This window comes from Amia ocellicauda, chromosome 11, assembly GCF_036373705.1.
Source record: "Amia ocellicauda isolate fAmiCal2 chromosome 11, fAmiCal2.hap1, whole genome shotgun sequence".
In the NCBI taxonomy this organism is placed as follows: domain Eukaryota; kingdom Metazoa; phylum Chordata; class Actinopteri; order Amiiformes; family Amiidae; genus Amia; species Amia ocellicauda.
Genome location: NC_089860.1, coordinates 35,407,244 through 35,432,508, shown reverse-complemented (window position 1 = coordinate 35,432,508; position 25,265 = coordinate 35,407,244). Strand labels below are relative to the sequence as shown.

The 25,265-nt window shown below is 48.7% G+C and overlaps 1 long non-coding RNA gene across 3 annotated transcripts in view; it reads right to left on the bottom strand.

The window, feature by feature from the left end:
* Positions 1–25,265, bottom strand: part of LOC136763586 (uncharacterized) — a 54,186-nt gene that overhangs the window by 15,208 nt on the left and 13,713 nt on the right. For 2 of the 3 annotated variants that reach the window (XR_010820994.1, XR_010820993.1), the window contains exon 1: positions 21,978–22,436. The exons of the other annotated variant lie outside the window; for it this stretch is intronic. This is a non-coding gene — a long non-coding RNA (uncharacterized LOC136763586). Of the gene's footprint in view, positions 1–21,977; positions 22,437–25,265 lie in introns of those variants that run through there. 3 annotated transcript variants of the gene reach the window in all.

Below are 25,265 nucleotides of genomic sequence, written 5' to 3'. Positions count from 1 at the left end.
ATTGTCTGCATGTGTCCGTTAGGGGGTTAGGGAAGTCACAGTTGTGTTTGGCCCTCTCTAGTGATCAACACCTCTACAATGAAAGCAAGCTGACCATCCCTTGACAGGCAGCTTCCCAAACACCCCCATCCAGTCTCAGGACCCCCACACAGACTTCAAGGGTTCCACCAATGAGAAAAGGAGCTTAAAACACTGTCCGGGTGTTTGTTCTGGAGAGGAGCAGCGTCCTCTCACTGCTGATAATGATTAAGGAGCCCCGCTCGGCAGAAGTTTGGGTTGTGGCTTAATCTTCCTGCTGGGGTTGAACCCCACGTGTCTCACGGCACTGAAATAAGACGCTGGAACGGCAACCAAGTCGGAGCCTCGCCAGAAACCTTGGCAGAGGCACCGACCCAACAACAGGGGTCGTTATTACATTGTGCCTGGAGACTTTACCTCCTCCTTCGTGCCCCCGTGCTTCAGACCGCACTCACGTTTGCCCTCGGCCTGGTGTGGAACCCTGCCGCAGTAAAATGAGCAGCTTCTACAGAGCTTGTTTGACGCAGCCACCAGAACACCAGTCACATAATTTCCTCCGTCCTTGTGCTACACACCGGGCCGGAGACAGACGCTCATGCATCATGTTTGTGCTGCAGGCGTATAACTGCTGTGGTTGGCATGTGACAGGTCTTGAGCTTTGGGGGCCAAACCAGCGTGTCTTTGACAGCACTCTGTCTGAGAGCAAAAACCCACATCAGTGCACAGACTCAACACCCCAGCAATAAACCCATCTGCTTCTCCGCGGCAGACTGTCCGTTTTTATTTGAAGAGATCAGCCGCAGTTAAAGCAGTCGGAGATGCACACTGACAGTTGCTCTGTCCTTGGGGCTTCATTGTCTGTTATTCTATCCCTTTCTCCCATTTCAAAAGAGAGAGGGAGAGGGAGAGGGAGAGAGAGAAAAGCATCGGGCGCAATCCAAACATCTTTCAGCTGCGCTTTCAAGTTGGAAAAATATTTATTGCAGCCAGATGAGATTCCAACAGCCCAGAGGAAATCATAGGAACCCCGTCCAAGAGCACTAATGGAAAATCCCTCTGAGTGGCGTGAGTTCGCCCCCGGGTCAGCATGTGCACAGTAATTAGGGCTGTTTTCTTTTGCTTGTTGTTGTTCTTGCGTCTCCGTTAGCACCCGGTGGTGATGTCAGAGAACGATCATCCGAACGGCAGCCCTGGGTAAACCATAGCAGGGACTCTGCGCCCGTGTGAGTGTGTTCTCTGGCTGTGGAGAGGCGATATGCGCCGTCTCTAAAGCTGGGCACGCAGCCGGACCGCTGTTCGCTGCTTTCACCTCTTCCCCCCTTTCTCCTTTCTCTCCGTCGTCCTCCCATCGTCTGAAAGCGTCTGCCCACCGTTTCCAGTGTATCAAACCCCTCGGTCACAGGTCTAAATATATAAGATAAGATAAGATAAATCTCAGTCTTACCGAATTAAAGGGCAAGCCTGATTTTATGTATTTATTATTATTATTGTTCTTCTTATTATTATTATTATAATTATTATTTATAGCCTCCTGTAAATAAATCGTCTTGTCGCTTACAGCTCTTAGAAGGAATGCGAAGGAAAAGTCATAAAAATGTCCATTTCAGACATAAAACAGACAGATACTTTCTGTTTTTACTGCCGAAGCGATACAGAGAGCGATAAAGATAACCATAAGTTACAAGACGCTGCCATAAGGAGATGAACGGTCAGTTTTCCCCATCATGAGCTTCCTGCTTCACCCCACCGTGTTTCAGCTGATTTTCCCAGCACCTCATCCCGGGTGAGCCGTGCCGAGGGGAGAGGATTAAGCCATTCCTTTCATATCCACCTCCCAGCGTCATTACTGGGCAGGTAACTATGGTGATATCCACCTTTTGTGCTGCCATGCTTGAAGGTCATTCTGACCCTAAATCACCTCTCCTTTTCAGGGTCTCTAATACTCTGATGTGAGCTATTGTTATTGCCTCTCTTGTCGCTCAACAGCCGACATCATGCGGCGGCGGTTCAGACCTGCTCTGCGTTCGTTCATCAAGGCTAAATCACATCCGCCGCGGCGAGAGGCAGAGGCATCGGTTCTGGCACGGCCGTGATTCAGCCGGGCAGGATGAACAGACACCTGTTTCTACAGCCCTCACATACACACACACACACACACAGCAGCAACGCTGTGTATGAAACACAACATCCCATCGAATACACTTTTTCATGATCCGTCAGCCTTCGTATCGTAACAGTTTTAAAACGTCCTTTTCCAGTGTGACTGCACTTACGCTCTCCTTAAGAGGTCTACAGGCTCAACATGGAGACCCAAAGGGGAAAGGCATTCGCTGTCACAGCCAGGGTGAACAGACAGAGGTCACACACACGGGTTAGAACCTACAGGGCAAATGTTTAGAGTAGCCGTCAGCCCGGGAGATGTAGGCAGGGGTGCTCCCTATCTGAAAATTATCCAAACCAAAACAACGGTCCCTGTGTTATAAATAAACAAATAAACCACAAAGCTATGAACTCACACTTTGCCCCTTTAATTAATTTGAGCTAAACACCACAAAGAAAAAGCACCGGACAGAAATAGAACGGACAAAGCGGGCCAGAGCCTACCTGGCTGACTGTACGCAGGGCGCGGGGGGATCAGGCTAATCCAGACAACCGAATTACCTGCCGGTTGCCATGGGAGACAGCTGAGCTGGGCAGGGTCAGAGGTCACGGGATTAACCTGGGGCTAAGGAGGGCCAGAGAGCGTCTCGCATTCCTGAGAGGATACAGGAGACAGCGTACTTATGGGCTAAAATTAGAACCCAGATCTGGGGAGGGTCAGGTAGACAGAGGCTGACAGGAGCTCCGAGTCTCTGCCCGGGTCGGCCCACTGGCAGGTGCAGCCCGAGAGAGAACCCAACTTTCTGGGCAGAAAAAACATCAACTGTCGACGCAAACGCTTGTTATAGGAAAGCCGGAGGAAATATGCCAACTACCACAGAGTCCAATGCTTAGACTACACTCTGTGAGGTATTTCATTGGATTTATTTTTACACAGACAGGCATTAACAGAACACATTGGCTCTCCACTACCTTGGCTTTGTGAAAGAGTAACCATCTCTTTCTCAGGTTTGCAGAAGCCCCTATCAAGAACAAAGCTCACTTTTAAGTCAGTGCCAGTATTTCACGGAGACGTACTGCTTTGCCGCAGGACTCATTCTGCAGTCTCTGTGGATTTTATAGCATACAAAATAAATAAATGTAAGACACTATATTTCCATAATGATGTTGTGACATGCAAAAAGCTTCCGGCAAATACTGCACTGCTTGATTTTGGCTGACAGGATCAGAACATTAACTGGGAGGTTTAAGATACTGTGAGAGGTTTTGTTTGTGTGTTTGCTTTGAGTCTGTGGGTGAGGACAGACACACAAGCATGACGCCCCCCGGCCCACCTCACACCTCCAGGAAGTGTAACAGCATAGTAGGATCCCGGGCCGAGCTTTGCCAATCTGTGGGAATCTCACCTACATTGCCAGCTTGACTGATGATGCAGAACCGCTCCACGACGCACAGAGAGTAGGTTTTCAAACGACCATAAAAAACCCATATGTTCACAAGCGCAGTGTAAATCTGACGGCAGGCAATAAAACGTGACAGTGTGTAGGCGTGGGTGTGCTGTCCGCCCTCCCGTGAGGAGAGAGAGGGCAATGCTGTCCAGTGCCGGCCCGGTGATTGATGACCGTGAAAAGCAAACAGAGCTCGGGACCGGAGTGGGGGCAGTCTGCGGCTCTCAGAACGCGCAGGTTTAATGGCTGTTTTAATGGCTGTGCTACGCCAGGGGACGTGTGGAATTCATGTCTGTGGTGAAGAGGGACGAGTCTTCCTGGCCGGGGGGACAAAACCACAGATCCTTTTTTTAACGTTGTAAACAGGTGCTGCCCAGGTGCTCCTATACAGACCACCGCAGCGCAAAGCAGGCAGGGAGATGGAGAGTGGGTCCAGTGGGTCAGAGGAGACCAGAACCGTGATTGGAGAAGAAAAATAATAACACCCCGAGACTGAGCCAAGATGTGCTTCAGACCTGAGCGACAGGAGTCCCTGGACTTCAGACCCTGAATCTGCCACTGAGCTGACCTCCCTGATCTCTATTCTTCAGATGACAGGTAAAGCCAAGGACAGGTTACTGACAGCAGCAGCGGGACGCAACAGATGTGATGTGATGCATAAATCCAGCCTTTTCCCGTCTTTTATGTTTAAGGCTCCTGTGGACGAACATCCGGACAGACAATAAACTGTGTCCTATTGTAGACCTTGGCAAAAACCATTTAAACCAAGGTTTATATAAGCGACAAATTACTTCGATTGCTCAAGTAGAATGCAAACCAGCACCCTTTGAGGTCCAGCTCTGCTGAACACAGTATCGTAGCATGAGGGCCAGGTGGGGTTGATCTTGTGCGTCTCTCTACACCGGTGCTCACACAGTTACTGAACGGAGCTCCATTCTCTGATTAACTGGAACGGTTGAATATCATCATGTTTTTCCAGGTCTGAAGCCAGCAGAGCTCTTTGATTTTGTATAATATATAGACTGCAAACGTTAAATCAGAGCCAGCAGACGCTCACACACTCAGACACATGGTAAATACAATACATCCAAAGTTACTCACTCTGAAGTAAATGCAAAGCAGAACCCTCTCCTGCAGCACCAGACTTAGCGCTCGGTGGGGGAGGGCACGTTTTAGGGGTTAAAGCATTTTCGTGGTGGTGAGCTTTCAATTACTGTTCGACCACCGCCATCACCAGATCAGGACCCACAGAGGATGAAGCCTCGGCTGCAGCAGACACAGCAGAGCATGCACTGAGATTGTGTGGGAAGAGGTGATATCAGATGACTTGTGTGTGTGTGTGTGTGTGTTTAGGCTGATAAGAGACTCAGTGGGACAGTGATGTGCTGTCCACACACCCACAAACACCCAAGACTTTCATCTGGAGGGGGGAGCTTTCCCGAACGAATACCTTGTGATCGTAGTTCAGGTAGTGGGCTGTAGGGCAGTGAGCACACCTGGAGAAGACGGAAACCACATCGCTAGGGCCTCGTTGGACCCATTATACCTCTAATAAGAAAGACACGCTGCCTTCAAATCTCCTCTCCAGAGGTGACCTTCAAGGGGCGGCTGGCTGTGTTTTATGACCGTTTGGAAAGGGTGCAGAGTTCGGTGTATGTTCTATGCAACTGTTTCTTGATTTACTAGTAAGCCCCGCTGTTGCCAAGGAGGTGGTTCAGACATGTCTGCTCGTCGCTCCTCCGACTTTCCTGCCAGCAACACAGGAAGCACACGTATCTCTGCAGGCCCGACTCGAGTGTCCATCGCTCACGGGACACCAGCGCAGGTGTCAGGGACAACTCGCAGGCGGCAGTGCGATCACTCACACTTTGATAAGCGAGCAGTTCAGACAACGAACAAATTAAATGCAAGCCGCTATGGGTCTGCAACTAGTCCTGCTTTCCATCAGGCGCTGGAACCGATCCACTCGGCGCTAAGCACGGCCTCCTCAGAAGGACACACTCGAGGCTAATTCCATCTGACACGGGGAGCGGATGATTTAAACTAAAATAGATATATATATTTTTTCCCATAAGCTGCCATATTAAAGAGATCTGAAGGCGGACTAGGGTTTTACTGCACATTCAAATCACGTCTCAGGAGAGATCAGCCAACTCTGGTTTGGACACAAGACAAGATGAGAGTTTTGTATCCTGCCCTCGAGTTCGAGGAAGAGTTTCACAGATATGTGCTGCAGTTCTTCACAAGTCAGACTAACGACACCAGAAGTGGCCAAACAGGATCTCAGAGGAAATATCCCCAAAACACACTCAAAAGGGGATGACACCAAAAGAAGCAATTGCCACGAAAAACTGTTTGGTCTTATCAAAAGGACTCTGAAGGCAAAGAAGGCTTTCATCATCATAATAACAATCGAATAAAATCTGATTAAATGATGACCCTGAAAAAAAGCATTTGAAAACATTACAAAGGTTATTTGAATACAAACACTTTCTCCCCTGAGAGGAAGGCTCCCGCAATGCAAACACGCACACACACACACACAAACACGCACACGCACACGCACACCCACCCACGCAGACTTCAGCCCGTCTCGTCTCCGGCCGGTTAATGCGAGTCGGCTGCTCTCAACACCCACTAGGCAAACATGACAGATGTGTTTACGGTGTCCGTAAGCGATTCTCCAGCTCAACCTCCGACACACAACACAGGACACGCTTTGAAATCGAAACCAGAACACGTTACTGTAGTCGTTACAAGAGGGCAACGGAGAGAGCAGAGATAAGGGGGGAGGTTAAGAAGAAGGGAAATAAATACAGTTGATAAATAGCAAGAGAGGTATCTGTCCTGGCTGAATTCACCTCCTCTTCCCTCTCTCCACACAAACAAACAGACTGGCCTGACTGACTCTTATGGTTAAAAACTCCCGTCTCCCTCGTGTGCTTGTGTGTCAGTGTGTGTGTGTGTGTGTGTAGGTGTGCGTATGTGAGGATGTGTGTGTGAGAGTGAATAAGTGTGTGTCTGTGGTGAGGGTGTGAGTGTGTGTGTGTGTCTGTGGTGAGAGAGAGAGAGAGTGTGTGTGTGTGTGTGTGCGTGTGTGGGGGTGGGTGAGTGAGTGGGTTTGCAAACAAATCACTCATCAATGTGTGCTACACACACCTCACACAGCAGAACACTCTCTTACGCACTCAGCATCTCAATCAAATATTAACTCTCCACACACTCTCCACAGTGGAAAGACGGAAAACTCTGGGCCATTTCCTTCTCCCGGCCTTCGCTGTTCTTTCCATAATGGCCCGGCCGTGTCGTGGTGTGAGATCTGGGAAGATTGGACATGTTACTGACACCCCTCGGGTCAGGAGAGGGTGCCTAAGTGTGGGCAGGCATCACCCCGTCCCAGCGACACCCCCGCTTCGAAGTGCTCGATCAGCAAACAGGACGTGGTTCTTCAGTGGCTGCTACATCCTGCAAGAACAACAAAGCCATCGCAGCCTGCCTTTCTACAAAACCCAGATAAACACTGCATCTGATTAGCTGGGTGTGGTGTTGTTTACAGCACCACGTTCATGACAGAACAGCACCCTACTGATGATGTCACCCATTAAGAGCAGGAAGGAACATCCAAGATAGCATTCGGAGGGAGAGATGTGTGGCTCACGAGGGAAGTGTTTACCGGAGCTCTTCTGTCCACACGGTGTTTGAAGTGGGGGCCAAGGAGACACTCTGTGTAGGACGGAAGCCATAGGGACAACAAAGCGGCAATCTTATGTTTCTCATATCAGGAAAACACATTAAATGCCATATCCCCTCCCTCATTTCAAACCAGAGGAGCTTTTCCAGATCAGCAGGGACACACGCACCCGGGGACACAAATGGAAATTGGGCTTCAAGGCATTCAAGACAGAAAACAGGAGACACTTCACACAGAGAGGCGTCACAATCTGAACAAACTCCCCAGCGATGTGGCTGAAGAGACAATTTGGGAACAATCAAAAACAGACTGGATAGGATCCTTGATCACTTAGTTATTAATGGACACCAAACGAGCACGATGGGGCGAATGGCCTCCTCTCAATTGGACACTTTCTTATGTTCTTATACAGTCTCAGAGCACACAGGCAATTTAAACAGCTCACGATTTTGCATAATGGCACAGTAATCGAGCGGGAAAACAAAAATAACATTCTGTCTATATTCCAGCTGATATAAGATTTGTGAAATGAGTCTTCACCCCTGTCCAGATCTGGGGACGTGCCAGTAGGGATTTCTTGGTAATCATTTGCATAATTTACAAAGAAATTCGTGTCTCCTTCCAAACTAAAAATCTCGCCTCAATTCAAGGCTGTCACCGCCCTCTTCCACACCAATAAACCGCTTGATGAGTTAAGATGAGTTAAGGTGCGTCGCGTCCATCGCGTCTCAGAAGCTTTCGGCTTGAGTGCAACTTTAATTTAATTGTGAAGATTAAAGGAGCCTAGGGCTCACTCTCTACCTGCCTACTTTTAACAGGGTTTCCCAGTCCCCCCTCGGACACAGTGGGCCTCATTAGGAGACAGAGCTTGGTCGCCGTCCAGTGGAAACATCAGAAGGAGGTGTTTTATTGCCAGAGCGTCCCAGACCCCCCAGCCCCCTGATAGCGCACAGGCTTTGGAAACCCACAGCGTGTGAAGAACAGAATGCAGATACGGTTAATTTAGGTCATCTTCCCGCTTTCATTCGCTCCTCTGTTTTTTGGCTTTACTCGTGTCCCCCCTGTGTCCGTGCACAGTTGTGTTGTTGTTGTGTTTCCTAATCACCACCCTTCCTGGCTGTAACAACACGCTCTCCGTGTCAAAAACTCCATCGGATTGAATCAGTGGGGACAGATTTAAGTGCTGCACCATAATAGGCTTCAGAGCCACCAATTAGCTTCCCTACCAACAGACAAAATATATATATTTTTAACCAAATACATCAAGTAAGAAATGACAGCAACATCTATACATTGTAAATTATTGTTGTGATTGTGTGTATATATATCAGGCCTTACAGTAACTGTTTTAATTCTGTGAATAATGCACTCAGAGTCAAATTCCTCTCTGTGTTTTACTGGGCCCAGGTTCAGTGAGTCGAGGTTTCCATACTTTAAATATGAAATACAGATTAAAAATAACATCTTTTTTTATGTTTCTGTTTTTAAACAAGGCAATTATCTCAAGTTAGACTCTAAAACGAGCTCTGACAGGCCTCTAGCGTGAACCATAGTGGGGATCATTTGAGTAAGTGATGCCATATTTAACGACCCCACAGCCAAGCCACCCTACACATGCAAGAGCTTAATTCCCTCACACTGCAGCCCAGATAAACAGTCTGCTGCCGTTCAGCCCGGCTCCATCAGCGCCGACTCGTTACACGTGTGGTGCGGGACACGTGTCTGCGGCCATCTTTGTTCTCGGCCACTCTTGACGCCAGAATGTTGCCCAGCTTTTGTCCTGAAGGAGCCCAGAGAGTCAGACTCAGGCTGTTCCAGACCCCAACAACTCTTAGTGTAAAGAAGAGCGTACTATTTTCCGTGTTGGAAGTGCCTAGACTTCATGTCAGACTTCTGTGGTCTTTATCGAGATTGCAGTAGTCCTTGAGGTAAACTTTCTTGATTGCGTTTAGGATTTTAAATACCCTAATCGAAGCAAAGCCATCAAGACTCGATGGCGAACAGCAACTGCCAAAACAGGGTCTCTCTTCTTTGAGGTCCTGCCAAGTTCTCCGCCTCCCCTCCAGCGATCACTTCTGTTCTCCATGGACTGTACTGTAAATTTCCCAGAAACCCCTGCAAACCTCTTGCTGACTTATCCAAACACAGTTCGCAGCGATATTCCTAAGGGGGGACGCGTGTGGTAGTTCCCAGCCTCAGTAGTGCGTGGGCGATGGAAGAGCAAAGCTGGAGACGCTCAGATTACAATTCCTCACGACCCCTGATCCCGGCCTCCACGCCCCAGTCCGGCCACTCGCTCTCGGGGGGAATCCCGACACAAAGAAGGCTTCACATACCGCTGACGGATAAACGGGTCCTATTGTGAAAGCGGAGAAAACGTGACAGCTGTGATTAATTAAATAATAATAATGACAGTAATAATTAAATCACTACCTTTTAATGCCGAAGGAATGTTTTAACATGCTTATATTTTGGGAAGGAACTTGTGGACATTCACTTGACTGCACACACACAAAATGTTTTTTTTTTTTTAATAAATCAGATTTACTTTTTACCCGTATCTTCCAACCTGTTTTAAGTGTTCTCCCTCTTGCTGCAGGAAAAAACTTATCATCCTGCCACCGTCCCCACACAGACGATATTATTATTTCACATGGGGAGAAGACAGAATCCCATCGGGAGCTCACAATGGGCTTTTTGTTTCAGCGCAGTTTCCCGAACGGATTGCCATATTGAACTTTTCACAGGTCACCTGTTTTTCCTCCTACTCCCTGTGATTTAGCACTGCTTATCTGGATTGGGTTTAATTATCTTTTAACTGCGGCATATGTTTAATTTATTTTTGGTTTTAAGTATCTTATGCAAGTTGAACGCCACTAGATGCGGCAGACGGAGAGGACGGAAAGTCAGGCAACCTGCAGGACAGTCCGAGGAGAGAGAGGCTGGAGTCTCACAACCCTGTAACGAGCGTCGAAAACGAGCTGCCAATTAGGAGCGAGAAGTGTTACTGAAGGAATCTATGGCTGACACAGAAACTGAGAAAGTACAAGCAGGGCAGTGTGTGTGTTTCCCGCCCCCGGTTCTTCCACATTTCCACATAATCCTTTTCAGAAGAGGAACTTGCTCCGTCTCAGATATCGTCTTCCCAGAAGGGACCCGACCCAGGCAGCTTTTCCAGGTCGATTGAGTTCCTTAAAAATAAATTAAAGGTGCAACACGGCAACACATCTGGCGTGAGTCCAGGTGCTGGCATTGTCACCGGAGGAGGCTGCCAAGCGAGTTGAAGAGTCGAAAAGAGTGAGCGCTAGGTGGGGGTGGGGGTGGTATTGTAAACCAAGATTCAAAGCATGAGAAGCTATGGTCAAGGCTTAGTAAACTCTCCAGGATTAAGCCACTGAGGAAGAGAGGAAAAGGAACGATTCTGTGTACTTTTTTCCATGGTAAAGTTCCATCAGGGCTCTGAGCGTTTTTCTCCACCACGTGTATTCAAAAAGGCATCTGAACACGGAGCCCTGCATGTGGAAGCGTGTAGGAGACGTGTAACCGTGCTGAGGGGGATGGGATGTCAGCTGACACACCCTGGGGCTGGCGGGAAGTGCTGTGGATGACAGGCCAATTAATTCAATTAGAAGATGCCTCTACTGTCAGATGCTGACTGTGGGGTGGTGGTCAGTGAACTCTGCCCTCCAGAGGAGTGGACGGCCGCGCTTACTGTAAGTGACGGCTCTGGGACAGAGATGTTGACATGAAACCGTGGCCACTGACCAGATGAAAATAATCACTGTCCCCTGTTTCAGTGTGAAGAGCCAGACATATTGACTTACACAGCAAACACACGTCAGTCTGCTAATAAAGAAAGAAAGAACATTAAATAAAAACTTCTTATGTATTAATTATGACATCACCTATGCTGGCTAATTAATGTCCTCCTTGTGCCAGCTGGTCAATAAACGTGTGGTTTATTTTCTTACTCCATTCGAAAAAGCTAACATTGTGGGGTTATTTTATATACTTTCGTAATGGTCTGTAGTAGAGAAAAACATTGTAAAGGTTTCAGTGAAATTAGTGAGAATGGGCGGGGTGTTTGGGGGTTGTTTTGGAACTGAATTTTATAAAAACATCTTCATCCAATTCACACAGACTTATGCAATCACGACTTTTCCAATTTTATTCCAAATGAATTCCCTGTTTACTTCTCTTTTTTTGTCTTTGCCTTGGATGCAAGTCCCCCTTCCAGCCCATAGTATCGACAGCCTGTGGGATATCTGTCCTACACAGTACACAGCATCCTCCTAACCTCTGAACATACTGAACGATTTCTCCGAGCTGCTCTGGTGACACATCTCCGTGCGTGCGAGCCACGGCTCGGTGGTTTGACTGTGGCGCCCGGGAACGACAGTCGTATCGCAGTCACCAGGCCGGGGGGCGAAGCCAAGGCTGGGCGGATCGAGACCTCTGAGGTGGCCATGCTTCTGCCTGCTGTCTCTCTCCCCCCCGACACGATTGTGTGGCGCCTTGCCAGGACACAGCAGAGCCCCTGGAAACGTCTCTCTCTCTGCCACACGCGTTCATTACCAACCACAGACATCTCAGACATCCAGGGCCTGGTTTTTCCAAGGTTGGCGAATGATTCATCCATGAGTTTTTCCAATCAGTTTATTTAACAGTTTTTCTAATTAAACTCTTTTACAGGGGCTTTGTGCGCAGCTCTATGTATGTTACAGTAACTCCAGTAAACAGATGCCCTGCCCTCTGAATCACAGGCAAATCCTTTCCCACCTTCTCTCACAGTGGAACGAGATACGCTGGTAGTCTGGGCTCTCTGCACGCCAACAAGTGCCTTGACTCACTGGACGGGCTTTTAACAAATGCAGCCAAAGCCAGTCTAGATGTTTTCCATGATTTATTGTTCATGTAGTCCAGTCCGGAGAGGGAGATGAACGTGTTAAACTGAAGCTGCACTCTCTGGGGTCAGAGTCCCGACACCCATGGATGGAAATGAATCACTCCCAGACTTTTTTGACAGTATCTGTATATGTTTTTGATGCCTGGAGATGCTATCCGGCTCGGGGAATGTGCCACGAAGAAAGAGCGCCATTCACCGACTGGAATAGTGCCGGGGACGGTCTTAATACCTGGGGACGGGAGCGGACGTTGGGACGGTCTTTGTGTGGGGACGGGAGCGGGTGGTGGGACAAGCGCTCGCACGGTGGAGGGTAGATCTTCGGCACGGCTGGAAACCGAGCAGGAAGGAGATTGTGTCTCATGCCGATGATGGATCGTGACAGCTGCACACGCAGTGAGACCCCCCCACCACCCAGAGCAATCCCAACTGTGTATCTGAGTCGTCTTGTGTTCAAGAGCTGTTTCGTAACAGAGTGGAAGGAAAAACAAGCAGATTAGGGAAAGTGTGTGTGTGAGAGGGAGAGAGAGAGAGAGAGAGAGAGAGAGAGTGTGTGTGTGTGTGTCAGAGAGAGAGACAGTGTGTGTGTGTGGCGGGGGGAGCGGTGGGAAATCCACAAAGAGAATTCCCTCTCGGGTCAGGAAAAGGGCCGCCCACCCAAGTTGCAAATGTTGATAAGATCCACGACACAATGGGACCCTCTTCCATGGCATCTCCTGTCCCCAGGGCACAGAAGTAGAGACCAGGGACCCACAGACCTCAGAGGGGTCTCTCAGTGCTGGAGATGGGGCCTGGGGGTCGCTAAGGCATCCCCTTCTCCTCTCCTCCACACCTCGGCCGGGCAGCTTCACTGCAGCGTGCTGGCAAACTGTGAGCCGAGACACCTGGGTCAGAACGCGGTCTGCACAGAATACCCCGGTCATTAGTGCATCCATAAATCCCATCGGGGAGGAAGAGGGGACGCAGAGGGAATGGAGGAAAGGAGAGGGAGAGGGGATCGGGAATCTTGAGGAGTTTTTAATAGCCTGTCTGGTAACTCGTATAATTTACTGTAAAAAAATTAAAATCTGTTTGTGTTTTGTCTCCAGAATCTCACTATAAATGCCTGGCTGTCTTCATGCGTGACAATTTAATCACTACGCTCCTCTTTTAATGTATTTATTTGTTTATTTGTTCATGTGAAGCAGCCCTCGGTATCCGAGCCGCTCTCTATTAAGACAACATGGGTGAAGCAAAACATGACGTCTCTAAACAAGTGCAGATGAGTTTGACAGTCACTGCAGTAGATGCATGCGATGACAGTCGACCGTGTCTGTCCTCTGCCTGCGCTGCTGTTTCCCTTTAAGCGAGGAATGATCCGTCTCGAAGATGAACGACGCTGTGAAGATGCGTTTCATTCAGCCTGTCTGTAAATGTTTCTGTACTTTATTTGGGGGTTGTTTTCACTGTTGTGCAGGTCTGCGGGGCTGGCTTAGCCATTGCGTGACCTCGCAGGCCTGGGAACCAGCTGAGTCATAGATTGTGTGTTTTCATTAACCCCTTGTGGGCCATGAGGTTGGATATAACTGTTACTGAGACACCAGTACAGCCGCCCCCCGTGAATCACACTAATGCTGCTGGAATGTGACGGTAACCCAGTGTCTTGTCCTCAAAGTTGAAGTCATGGGAATCACACATCAGTGCCAGGACACTTCTCTATGTGTTACTACAGCAGCACAGCCACTTGGCGTGAACCCGTGCTGTCCATGTGCTCTACGGTCCATCAGACCCCTCCATAAACCCCTCACACAGACGGAACCCCCCATCTCTGGGGTGGGGTTCAGGCCGGGAGACACCTGCTTATTCTTCTTTGCACAGATGCTCTACATTTTCAGCGATGTCACAGCACCGAGCACCGTTCGTTTCCTGCCTCTCGGACCACCGCCGTTGAGCGTCGAGCCTCCAAGGAGGAGAGAGAACGCACGCACACACACACACACACACACATATGCACCAGACTGCTCCGACAGAGACGACGACATCAGCTGGCTTCAATATCTTTCCATTAGTGAAAGATAACACATGGAGCTGCTGTTTATGTTCTCCGCACCTCCGACCTTGCAGGGCCCTCGTCTCGCCAGAGAATGAGGGCTACTCCTCCTCGGCCCCCCGTCCCCAGCCTGGAAAAGGGGCTTTCCAAATAAAACGATCCGCAGGATTAATGAACTGCGGTGTGGGGAGCCACACTCGAGTGAGTTACTGCTCGTAACGGAGTCTTGGCCGGGACCAAGGCGGGTGCGCCAGGTCTCCCTTACATCCCCGTTTCAGGCTCTGTCTTTTATCCAAACGCTGTGGAGAAGCGTTGTGTTCCTGCAATTGCACGGGTCAAACTATCAGGGCCCGGCGCCGAGTCCAGCTGCTGTGACTCACTCTCTCTCTGAACCGAAACAATGCACACTGAACTCAGCTCTTAAATCACGCAATTTGATTTCCAGATTGGGTTTTCTTCATTCACACCAAACCGGCGGACATTTTGGCGGCCAGCTCACCTCACTCACCTTAACACTTCCAGATCACAGGGAAAATGGAGGATGGAGTCTTTGAGATCATGGTTTGCGGTGCTTACGTGTTTCTCGTCACACATGTGCGCCTTGGATATCGAGATGTGAAAGGGAATCGGGTGGCAATTTAAAGAAGACGCTACGGGACTACAGGACTGAAGAGCTAACCACGATCCGTAGAAATGTGTCATTTCAGAGAGACTTTTAAAGTCATTCTATGAAATGACATTTCAACAGAACGCCGTTCAACTCTTCAACATCCCAGGATACGTACAGATCAAAATAAGTGTAGTGAAATGAGTGCTGTGCAGAATTTCAGTGTAAAGCATTTAATCCACGTCTTTAATGACTGTTTACTTCATTCACCACGACCAGCCCCTCTCCCGGAACCCAGCGAGAGACAGATCAGAGGGATCTATAAACCCTGCCGGATGGACCCTCTGGGACCCTCCGTCTGAAGCGTTGAGGAAGCGCAGTAATCCAATGCGTGAACATCTGCGAAAGCCCTTTTCCAGCCATGCACCCCCCCACCATGTCTTCCCTGTGCCGCATTAGTCTGTTTGTTAAAATCTGTTAAAGCCATGTGAGCAGAAGGTGTTTAATGATAAGTCAGGACATCGTAATCGCCCATTAAGGGTAACTTTGTGATATAAAGGCAGAGGGGCAGTTCCCGTCTCAAGCTGCCTAGCTAAGGGGTTAGTGAAAAACTAAAAAAAAGGTATAGTGAGGAAGAGAGGCTGTTTTAACACTCATCCCTGTGTCGGAGGCCGGAAACCGCAGCCCTTGGCGCAGATGGTAATGCTTCTTGTAACTGTGTTGACTGCGCCGGGGGTGTCAACGCAGTGTGGTGCAGGTAATGGACTGTGCCGATATTGCTCTGCTCTGTAAGTTGACATTACAGCAAAGCGGTCCTGTGGGAGTTTTACTCAGCTCAGTCACGTGACCAGGAACCCGGAGTTTTGCTCGAGCTGCCAAGACATCCCACACCTCTGTCGGGATTTGCGCGTGGACTCTGCGCTCAGGCCAGTGGAAATCTCTGGGAATGCTACCGTTATAACATAAGAACATAAGTGTGCAAACGAGAGGAGGCCATTCGCCCCATCGTGCTCGTTTGGTGTCCATTAATAACTAAGTGATCAAGGATCCTATCCAGTCTGTTTTTGATTGTTCCCAAATTGTCTCTTCAGCCACATCGCTGGGGAGTTTGTTCAGATTGTGACGCCTCTCTGTGTGAAGAAGTGTCTCCTGTTTTCTGTCTTGAATGTTTTGAAGCCCAATTTCCATTTGTTTCCCTGGGTCCGTGTGTCTCAGCAGTCCTAAAGACCGATGCACAGCTGGCAGCTCACAGAAAGATAATTTCGTAACGATAGTCCCGTCTCTGTTCCTCTTGTTATTTTGCTTTGGTATCTCAGATAGAGTAAAATGTAGCGACAGTGAAATCCTTTATAAAAGTATCCAAGCAAACTGAAAATATGATTAGGACAGTAAAATACACACAGACTGTGTTATGCTGCTGCTAGTCAGACGCTCGTGAGAAGGAGCGCTGGAGGGTTGTTTATCTTACTGTTGTGCACACGCTAACACACACAACACACACAGCCACGAGTCGGGTCTGGAACCAAGAGTGCAAAAGCCACACACAACGTGTCAGAGCTATTGACGCATCTTCATATTGTGCAGGGAATTTAAGGGAGCAGGGCTGAGGTTGCAGACACTGTGAAACAGGCAGGAATGAATGGCAATTTCCCCATTTCCTCATCGGAAAGTAAATCAGTCGACTGGAAGAAAAAGATTCTCCAGTCTGGGTCACTATGATTTTACTATATTGTTGTTTTTTTTGTCCATTGTTACTGAGGTCTTTTACAGCAGCAGATAACCGTTACTCGATGTGGCTAAGGGGATTTTCCCACACTCCTAAGCCCAACGTCTCGGTTCACCACTCTATCTGGATCAGTTTAATCCAATATGATATAATAGGTTTTTCCTCCTGGCCAAGGGTAAGAGGACCCAAAGCCATTTGCTGCAGCATGTAGTTTCTACATTTCCAAGCAGTAAAAGAAAAAGACCTGGTTTGCTAAACAGCAGTACAGGCTGATAGAGACAGATATTTTTGGCTTAATACTCGAAGGTCAAGCCTGTGTGAGTCCATTTTGACTCTCCCCCCTCTCTTTATTTATATCTGGAGTACCGTGTTGGGAATTCGGAAGATGCAGACGGATTTCGTAAGTTTCTGCATTTCTGCTCCCTGCAACGCAACGGTTATACCTCATGACGGGTAAGCTGGCCCTGGAAGTGTTGGCCCTGACAGGAGCTCGGCCTCGTTGTGAATTCGCACCTGCATTCACACACACCGGCCATAACACAATAAAGTGAAGGTGCACAGAAGGAAAAGAAGCCACACAAGAGTACTGTGTCCCCATGTTATCACAGCAGCCCCAGAAGTCACTGTCAGGGTCACAGCTGCACACTGTCAACACACCAAGGCCTTTAACCAATTGTAATGAAGTTACAAAACACTAACAGTTACAAACTTGCAGCCAATCATGGTTGAATCCACTGTAAGAAACCACTTTCCAAGGTAGGTCACAGTTAGCCCCACCCAGTTACCTCAGTAAGGCGCTGTAAACTCAGAGACACCTCGGCTAACCTCAGTAACTAGGTCTCCTCAGATAAGAGACTTTTGGGTCTCTGTGTCAGTCCAGCTTGAGCAGAGAGAAGCGCTTCCTCTCCTAATCAGCTCAGGCGCCCTGTCCTAAAGACCCAGAAAGACCCTGATTGGACACCGCAGAAAAGGAATACAGGCCAAGACCTCTGCTCAGGTGAAACAACATCAGACTTTAAAACACATTTATACACACACACACGTATGAGAACACGGTGCAGAATCTGTCTGTCTAGTAGTATGTAGTAGTCATATACTCCCTCTCCCTCTTTCTATCTCTCTCTCCCTCTCCCTTGATGCCAGGGTGTTCATTCCTCTCTCTCTCTCTCTCTCCCTGCCTCGATGCCAGGCAGGGTGTTTGTTTCTATCTCTCTCTCTCCATGTATACACACACACACACACATATATATATACAAGAGTAGTAGAACTTTCTCAGCGTAAGACTTATTATTCACCATAGACCATTTGACCAGTATCATATGACCACAGGTGTAGGTTTATGGGGGGACTCGTCTCCCCAATATCATACGGCCTGCTCCATAGGCACAGGGGACTGCGGAAGACAAGACCCCCCCCAATACTGAGAGATCAACAGCTCCCTACCCAGGATTCCTGTTTTCTCTTTCCTCACTGGGATCCAGCATATATTGCCACTCATCCCTACATCCCTACATTTCCTAGAAGAAAGGAAATGAAACTCAAAGGAGTGCTTGTGAACTCACGAACCAGGACAGCCCTCCGCTCTTGCTATTTATTTATTTTTACTCTGTGTGTGTCACCGTCAGAGTTATTCAAGTTCGTCAGCGCTGTCTAAACAGTGTCGAAGCTAATCCTGCCAAACAGCCTCTCTCAGTCCGGCTCGAGATACACTCTGCCACCCTCCCCGCCTCGTTAGGCTCACAGATAGTGAAGGAGACTAAAACGTACACGTCTGAGGACGATAATTTAGTTGATGATAAAAACAAAATCACTGGGTTTTGCTAAAAAAACCTAAACATAAATAAACTAATGAGCAAAACAGGGAATTATTGCACTTTTAACACAGTTGTAGTGTGGTTGTACCATACTTTTACTAGCCCAACTACACTCCATCATGATTTAAGTACAGTCCACCTGCCAGGCGACACTGAGCCACATATCTCAGTCAGAGGCCCACGCACACCAGAATGAGTGGAGAGAAGTTATTGTGTGGCATCAGGGTTTCTTGGGAATAAAAACCGGGTTCCCTGTCCCCTCTCACATCAACCACATCAAAGCCAGAGGAGCTTCTCCAGATCAGCAGGGACACACGCACCCGGGGACACAAATGGAAATTGGGCTTCAAGGCATTCAAGACAGAAAACAGGAGACACTTCTTCACACAGAGAGGCGTCACAATCTGAACAAACTCCCAGCGATGCGGCTGAAGAGACAATTTGGGATCATTCAAAAACAGACTGGATAGGATCCTTGATCACTTAGTTATTAATGGACACCAAACGAGTACGATGGGGTGAAAAGCCCCGTCTCGACTGGACACTTTCTTATGTTCTCTCTCCTAACACACACCCATCTCCGTATGATCTCAGCCCGGCTGTGTACGCCATGTCTTCCTGCCGCTGGATTGCACACAGATGTGGACGCTGGAAGGAAGCGGGGCTGTGCTGCAGGAATCCGGGGCTTTGAAGTGGAGCCTCATTAGAGCCGGTCTCGTGCCAGGCAGGAGAGGGACGAAGACACTAATATGAACCACATACCTGAGAGGAGAGGAGAGCGCGGCGGGCCGGTCCAGATGCCAGAAGTCCAGAAGGGACAGAAAGGGGCCATAGTAACCCGAAACAGAGACCACCAGACTACCGACAGCACAGACTACAGCCCTCGAAAGCCCGGTCGCCATTGAACCAGAGTCAAGCCATAAAATGAAATGAAAACAAAATCACAAACAAACAAACATATAAATAGATTAATTTAAAGAAAACGGCAACAATAAAATGAGATCTTAGACAGGGCTGCCTAGCAAGCCCAGGATGTGGTACTTCGGGCTTCCCCGTAAAAGCTTTTATTGCACTGAGCGAAGGCGGATGTTATGCCATCATCCTGGTGCTTTGAACCGGCTTTGGGGAGGTTCGGAGCACAGTGCCATCTCCACCATCTCCCACGTTCGACTGCCAGCTGTGTGTGTGGTCCGGGGCAGCTGCGCTCAGGGGAAAAGGGGCAAAACAATCCCCCAAAAAGTGGAAAAACCAAGCAGGCAGGGAGAGGCAACCAAAACACGACTCCGGAGCAGCTGTTCAGGCGACCACGGCAGGAGCCAACCCCGGCCGAGGCCACCGGAGCTGTGTTGTGTAGCACAGGCCTCTGTTTTCGGAGCGGCCGAGAGAGGGGCGGCCCCGATCCTGCTCTGCCCTGTCAGTAACGGCCCGTGAAAGACGCCTCTGTTCCAGCGCTCACAGCTAGCTCTCTCTCCTATGAATATTCATGGCCGCTGGCCCGGCCTGCAGCTGTTGCTCGGTAACAGAGGGCAGCGTGTTCTCCGGCCCGGCACCGGCCCTCCGGGTCCCGAATAGGGCCACCACCTCCGATGCACACACACACACACACACACACTACACAAACTGGACAGCAGAGCCGTTTCGTACAGAAACAACACCACGACTGTCATCAATACTCTCTCAGTGCCCGTGTGTTATTAAGCCCCACATGTCTGGAAGTTTCTTTGTGTCCCCGTTTGTGATTCGCACAAAGTAAACAAGCTGGATTTCTTGTGTCAGTGGCTCCACCCTTTGCATTTGTTAGAGAGGTAGCTGAATGAACAAATCCCCAAAATCCTCTATTGTCTGCACTGGACAATGGGAAGTAGAGTGAAAGGCAAGTTACCGATCACCTGCAGTTACCTGGTTTGGGTCAGTATCTCAGGTACCCACCCTGGGGTCTTCAGTCAATTGTAGTATGAGTTATCTGAGTACTGCTACACAAGCATAGTCCTTCATAACATGAAAGACTCGGGATTTAAGCACAGACACGGTGTGTTTGGGTCCAGAGTAAAGATAAACAACCGTTCATTCACAGCTGTTCATTTGTTTTCCAAAAATAAATACCTGTATTTATTCTAGCAACCAGCAGTTGTTCTGATTGGTTTATTCACCATGCAGTCAGAGTTCATAAGGACACAGATCATTTCAGGGTTAAGATGACATTTTGAAAAGAGGGTGAAGTGCCACCTGTATATTACTTCCATTATACAGAGCTACAGAAATGATATAAGAGAGCTAATGCCAACCCAGCACATAGAAAATGAATATTGCCAAGAGCGTGTCAATGCAAGCAACTACAGATAAATAACACAAGAGATTTGCTATTGATGATGAATATAGTATTAATGAGTAAGTGTATACAATGAAAACTGCTTAATTGGTGCTCAGGTAGTTCAGATTTAAGCAAACAAATACAGAAACTGCAAACGGCCACCCAGACGGGAAACTGCACTTGTTGTGCATGTGGGGTGACACAAGGATTTCTCCACTGAGGTCTAACATGAAGCTGATGTAACAAATTCAGTGAAACACACACACACAACTTAATGGACAAACCGAAATCCCAACTATTGCTCTAATAGATTTCCCCATGTAATCGTTTAACTGTCACTCCTGCAATTTGTTGAAAGGGGGAGAGTGGCTTCACACTGAACCCCCGAAACTATGTTGAATATATTGGTGTTGATATAAATCAATCAATCAAACCAAAAATAATCAGTTAAGTTTAGCAGTAAATTAAAACAATCCGTCTGGTGTGACGAGAAAAGAGGAGAGCAGTGCACAGAAGCGATGACAGACAGACAGACAGGCCCTCAGCAAGACAAGGCATTTGAACAAGAGAGGTGCTAACTGACCGGTGACACAAACACACACACACACAAGGTGTTAGTGTAGTAAGCCTTCAAGGTAAAGACAACACAGGCCAATTGCACAATAGGTGTGTGTGACTCTTCAGAGGCTCCTGGCAGCTCCGGTCACTCATCGAGAGACGGCATAAGAGCTGCTGACTCTGGACTCCCAACACACAGACAGACAGAGAGTCGGAGAGAAACCTGAGAAGATGCAGGGCCTTGTTTTCAGGAAGACTGATAACCCCGACCTTTTCATTCAGCCCTACTGACCCTCCAGACACATCATCCGTACCACTGGCGGTGTTAGAGAGAGATCAGGAGCCGATCACCACGTGGGATACGGGATACTGCACTGCGAAACCTGCGGCTGCACATAATTCGGCCACTACGATCAGATCAATCTCCCAGCGCATGTGTTTTGACTCCTTCTTTGAACCCTATTAGATGTCTCTTCCAACCATCTCCCCGTGTCCCTCCCCGGTGGGGCCATTAGCAGCTAACACCCGCCCCACAGCCTAATCTGTGAGCCTATTCTGTCCCCCAGAGCCCTGCTAATGTGTCAGACAGGCTGTTTAATGTGCTAATGTGTTTAACGGGCTCAGAGACACACCAGAGCGAGAGCTTTCTCCGCCTTTCATCTCCCTCTTACTGCCGTCGCTGGCAGTTTTCTTTCCCCTCTCTTTCTTTATCAATATTTGCACTGGCCCCACAGCCCCCGTTTATTCCTGCGCGCATCCAGCGGTCGCTCACCCCACAGTGGCGTCTCAGACGGCGTCGTGTTTGTCTTAGCTGGGGTAGCGAGTGCAGCTGGCCCCTGTGACGGCTGGACGGCAGGAGACCGCTGGCTGCTCCCCGCCCCCCCCGCGCTGGGTAAACTCCAGAGGGGAGAGGCGAGACACAGCGCCCATTGAGGGTCCAGCCATGGCCGGGATAGAGTTGGGATTGTTCGTCAGCGGGCTGCAATGCAAGGAATGTGGAGCTCCGGTGGCTCTCTGGGAAAGAGGCGAGGGGGACGTTCCTGGTCCACATACGCGGGCGCCCTGCCAACACACACTTCACCCGGCAAGAGCAGCGCCCGCAGCAGCAGCAGCCTCTGAAGAGACCTTCACAGCGGCCCCGGACCCCGCTAAGGACCCGACTCTCTGCCAACAGCAGGAGGGCTCTAAATCCGGATCACTGCATCTGCCGTGTTGGCATTTCTCAAGTTCCTCGTTGCGTTTTTCAGCTCCCCTCCCCCCCTCCCAGACCGTGGAGTCGTGCCACTTATAGATCTAGACAGATATAGAATGGAGATGATTAGGTCTGTCGATATAGATAGCGCGGGCGGACTGTTCTTGTCTTTCACCGCAGTGCTGATCTGGTCTATCCCCAGCTGCTATTCTTCAGGAAATGCGCTTTCCAAAGTCACAGAGCCACAGACATGGCGCTGGTCTGATCTCCACACTGCGTCACGTGCCAATGGGTATCTCAGCGATCTGCCAGGCTCACCGGCAGGCGTATCCAGCAGGGCTCCGAGACAGGAATGCGACGCTGCTCTCCGCAGGCTGAGGCGGCACACGCTGTCCAGGAAAAGCCCTGGAAACTCAGCGGCTGTGTCCTGCGTTCATCGCGATGCCTCACTTCTCCCTCTGAGAAACTCTCTCCTTGTAGGAAATGCTCGCTCACTCTTTCCACGGGCCGTATTATGCTGGGGTCAGCGTTTGTTTTTGTGCAATAGGGAAAGATGGGAAAGCTTAAGGAGTTGACTTCAGACCCCAACCTCACCTTGAGCACAACCCCCAACCCTGGTCTGAAATCGAAACTAAATAAAGTCCAGATATGAGCCACAATATGACTCAAAAAACAGTCTAACCCCAGTCTGAACACCCAAACACCAATAAGATGAGCAGAGAGGACAAAGTCTGGCTACATTTACATTCAAAAGGTCCATCTATGAAATTGCAGGGAAGCTCAACACATGCTACCTATTGACTACTATCAAAAATTACTCCTCAAAATGATTGTTCTCCTCAGTTTCTCCAAGCATCTATAACTCCTGGAGACTCCAGGGAATATATTAAAGTCAGGCCCATCTAGCCTTCTTGTGCGAGAGCAGTCCTGAGCACAACCTGAAACCCACGCTACACAACCCCGAAAACCTGCCAGCAGTACGTCAACATCTTCAGTGTGGTTTCTAAATCACTCACAGAAGAGAGTTCTTTATTGTACCACCCCGAGGTCTGGATGGTAATTAGGGAATTAAAAAGTTCACACAAGAAGACTAAGAAAAAAAACAAAAGCGATGTTGATTATAATGTGTTCCAGATTGATTCTCAAAACACCGCTTCCCATGTCATCAATCTACAGAGTTCCCCGCTGACCTACGACCCCCGACAGGAGAGCGCTCTCACAGTACAGTACGGTACTGTACGGTTGGCTTGAGCAAGAATGACAAGACCGAGAGAGACTCCATTGTAATGCCTTCCAGATTGATTCTCCAAAACCAATATTGCCTCTTGCGTCTGCGTTTCCTCGAGTCAACAAGTCAAAACAGCTCACCACTGTATGCAGCGGTGCGGACCCCTCCGATAGGATCCCGTTTCTAAAGTTAGACCAGCTCGTGAGTGAGTGTCTTGCTCTCTTTCACGAGGCAGGAAGTCATATTTCATAATCACTGCTCCTGACAACACTGATATTGAGCACATCTGGCGGAAGAAACCTTTGTACAGATATAGAGAAAAACTTTACAGTCATCATCTCTACACACACGAGAAAAACATCAACAGAGTATTAGGCATAATCTAATACTCCTCAGATGAAACTGACGCTCTGTTAAAAATCTCTCGTCTGTGTCAAATTGAGACATTGCACTGAAAGCCACTCCAGAGCCCTGCCTTGTCACCAAGTGAATAAATCGACGGCACCCAGATGTTTTTCTGTTGTTCGCAACAGCCCCCATCACCCCAGTGTCCCCGACATTGGTTAACGACGGTTGATTTATTGCCCCGCGTTTAACGAGGAAACCGCAGAAGCCGGGGTGCCTGTGTTCTCCGACGAATCCGCTGCTTAAAAGGTCAGCTGAATCATCCCATCTGGACAGGGACATGTGTTTTTTCTTAACTCCTGGAGGATGAGGTCACCTTTTAAATCATGTTTTTTGAACACCATGATTACCAAAATAATCCTTAATTAAAAACAACCCCCTTTTCTTTCCTCTGGTCTCACTCTGCTAATGCGATTCAGTCCCTGCCGTGATGGACACTGCCCTGATCCGAGACATGCTGTGGAGGTACATTTGCACAGCCGTCCCCTTGCATCCGACCCAGGACAGACCTGGGCCTTGGTGCTGAACGGGGGTCTCAAAAGGTACCCAGATAGCATCCAGGGGTCATTTTGAAAGTCTAACTCTGCTGCCTGAAACCAGACCAAAACCACTCATTTATCCCGGTTAAATCAGCCAGCTTCAGAGCAGGATTACTAAAATGAATCCTGCGTTAAAAAACACATAACCGATCAGATGCCTTCACCTGTCTTGGCGGGAGGGAGTTGTTGACACTGTGTTACCAGCCTTCACAGGTCATCGAACATGGAGCTGGACCTGACAAAGAGCATAACGCTTCCCTGTGTGCCGATTTCTGTCAAAACTGAACAACCGTCTCTATTTTATGAACCAGAACTCTTATCACATACGTGTTATTATCCGCATTGTGGTTTGTTTTGTTTGTTTGTTTGTTGCTGTGTCTGGTAACTTTTCTAATGAGAGCGCATACCCAATGTATGAATAAGAAACAACAAGCGCGGCTGAAACGGACCCTGTGTGGCAGAGCAGACAGATAATTAGGCACATGCCGAGTGAAGAGCATGTCTCAAAAGTGGACTACAGTACTCTTATTTACCCATCATACCTCCGTTTGAGTGTGTTGATCAGCCAAGAGAAAACTATAAAAGATCTGATTGATTGAACAGAGTAATCAAATCGGGGGGAGCAGCTGAATGCTGTACACAGACTCCAACAAAGTCTGCATCAGAGTTCAACAAACCGAGGAAACCTTTGACAGA